General features: G+C 62.1%; 1 protein-coding gene across 1 annotated transcript in view; it reads right to left on the bottom strand.

Annotated features, from left to right (window-relative positions):
• Positions 1 to 881, bottom strand: part of SUPT5H (SPT5 homolog, DSIF elongation factor subunit) — a 46,522-nt gene extending 45,641 nt beyond the window's left edge. Inside the window, exon 1 of the mRNA XM_015418789.1 lies at positions 759 to 881. The gene's annotated coding sequence lies outside the window, so the exon portion shown is untranslated. The remainder of the gene's footprint in view (positions 1 to 758) is intronic.
• Positions 882 to 2,717: the final 1,836 nt, after the last annotated feature.

The following is a 2,717-nucleotide window of genomic DNA, read 5'->3' as shown; positions in this document are numbered from 1 at the left end:
CCCTTCCCCTCCCAAAGCCCCGCCTCTCCCCAGGCTCCACCCCCCAGAGTCTCCAGGTCATTCCCGACCCAGAGGTGGCAACCCTAATTCTACCCCACTGAAGCCCCGCCCCTCCCCCAGGCTCCACCCCTCCCCCAGAGTCTCCAGGGCATTCCCCACCCAGAGGTGGCAACCCTAATTCTACCCCACTGAAGCCCCGCCCCTCCCCCAGGCTCCACCCTTCCCCCAGAGTCTCCAGGTCATTCCCGACCGAGAGGTGGCAACCCTAATTCTACCCCATTGAGGCCCCGCCCCTCCCCCAGGCTCCACTCCCTCCCCCAGAGTCTCCAGGTCATTCCCGACCGAGAGGTGGCAACCCTAATTCTACCCCACTGAAGCCCCGCCCCCCAGAGTCTCCAGGTCATTCCCGACCCAGAGGTGGCAACCCTAATTCTACCCCACTGAAGCCCCGCCCCTCCTCAAACCCCGCCCCCACCAGGCTCCACCCCCTCAGGCCCTCCCCCAACGGCCTTGACACCCGCGCCGGCCTACCTGGCAGGGCCGTTGTGAAGACGGCCTACCTGAACTGTCATCCCAGCCAGACACCGCGTGGCTCCTCCTCCTCCTCGGCCCGTGACTCCCCCCAGGCAGCGACACGCCCTCCTCCTCCTCCCCGCCACCTTCCCCGGGCCCCGCTAGGCCCGACGCCCGAGCAGAGGGGGCCCCGAAGCCCAGAGCGGGCCCTCCCCGCGCCCCTTCCCTCCGCCGAGGCCACTCACCGCTCCCGGGCCGAGGCCGCCTTCCAGGCCGGGGGAGGAGGGGGGGGGGAAACCAGCCGCGAAACCGCGAAAACGAGCAAGGGATTCCGTCCCCCTCAGAGATTCCGAGCGAGCCTCGCGAGATCTGCGGCGCGGACGTGACGTCGGCGGGAACGGAGAGACGCGGAGGGGCGGGGACGGAGGCGGGGCACGTTTCAGGAACGTCAGGTCGACGCGTCGTGCGGGGGCGTGGCTTGGCTCCTCCCCCCCGGCCGCCTGCGCCGAGGGAGATCACGTGAGGCAGCCAGGTGACAGGGTCGGTTTCGGAGCGGCTGGGGCGTGGTGGGGGGAAAGGTGACAGGGGATTGGTGGGTTTCGGAGTGGGTGGGGCGTGGTGAGGGAAACGTGACAGGGGATTGGTCGGTTTCGGAGTGGTTGGGGCGTAGTGGGGGAAAGGTGAAAGGGGATTGGTCGGTTTCGGAGTGGGGGGGCGTGGTGAGGGAGGAAGCGGGCGGAGGCGGAGTTTCTTCCGAGGAGACCTGCCGAGGAGGCAGTCGGTGCGGGGGGTTAATTTACCTCCCTGCTGGCCTGCTGCGCGCTGTCCTTCTCTCTTTCACTCCCCCCCCCAACATACACTCAGCCTGGCCTACATTGCAGGGCTGTTGTCACGAGAAGAACGGCGTCGTATGGAGCCCTGGGCTGGGGGGGGAAGCAGCGCGTTTATGGTGATGCACCGGAAAAAGATAAAAGTCGGCTCTACATGGATCCTCATGAATTCATATGATTTTTACGCTGAAACGAAATAAAGCCACCATCATACCGCAGACCATGTCTCAGACGATAGGCAGCACTCCAAAAATCATGCCCCCCCCCACGAATTCGTGGCACCGCAAAACTGCAAAAACATGGTTCCAAAGCATGGACCCTCAGGGTTCACACGAGCAATGTTGCTCGGCCATCACAGGCAGAGGTGGAGTTTGCCCCTAGGACTCCAAGGCCGTTACCGCCGGCAGCCATAACTTTTTAAAGAGCCCCTAAGGAGAGCTGCGGTGGCTCAGGTGGTAAAGACGCTGAACTGCAGGCTGTGGAAGGTCGGTAGGTCAGCAGTTCGAGACCCAAGTGTGCCGCATGACGGAGTGAGCTCCCGTCTCTAGTTCCAGCTCCTGCCAACCTAGCCGAAAGCAAGACATTGCAAGCAGGGCTCTTTTTGTAGCAGGTACTCATTTGCATATTAAGCGACACACCCCTAATGTAGCCAATCCTCCAAGAGCTTACAGTAGTAGCCCCTGTAAGAAGAGCTCTGTAAGCTCTCAGAGGATTGGCTACATTAGGGGGTGTGGCCTAATATGCAAAGGAGTTCCTGCTACAAAAAGACCCTCGGTGGGAAGGTGACAGCTTTCCCTGTGCCTCAGTGTTTAGTCATGCCGGGCACATGACCACGGAAACGTCTTCGGACAGCGCTGGCTCTTCGGCTTGGAAACGGAGATGAGCACCGCAACCCTAGAGTCGGGTTCGACTGGCTTTCGCGCAAGGGAACCTTTACCTAAGGAGAGCTGGGGGAGCCAGAATGACCTCTCGCGTGAGATGGAACTTGCCCTTAGGAGTCCAAGGCCACCACCCCTGAGCTCAGGGAGGCAGGAGAATGTTTTGCCCCGCCCCCCGCGGCGGTTGCAGCTGCCGCTGAAAAACAGCAGTGCCGGCCATAACTTTTTAAAGAGCCCCTAAGGGGAGCTGGGGGAGCCAGAATGACCTCTCACGTGTGATGGCCTCTCTTTATAGGAGTCCAAGGCCACCACCCCTGAGCTCAGGGAGGCAGGAGAATGTTTTGCCCCGCCCCCCGCGGCGGTTGCAGCTGCCGCTGAAAAACAGCAGTGCCGGCCATAACTTTTTAAAGAGCCCCTAAGGGGAGCTGGGGGAGCCAGAATGACCTCTCGCGTGGGATGTGGAATTTGCCATTAGGAGTCCAAGGACACCACCCCG

This window comes from Gekko japonicus, unplaced genomic scaffold, assembly GCF_001447785.1.
Source record: "Gekko japonicus isolate JY-2015 unplaced genomic scaffold, Gekko_japonicus_V1.1 scaffold1198, whole genome shotgun sequence".
In the NCBI taxonomy this organism is placed as follows: Eukaryota; Metazoa; Chordata; class Lepidosauria; order Squamata; family Gekkonidae; genus Gekko; species Gekko japonicus.
The sequence above is the reverse complement of the archived record's forward strand: the minus strand, read 5'-3'. Positions and strand labels throughout refer to the sequence as shown.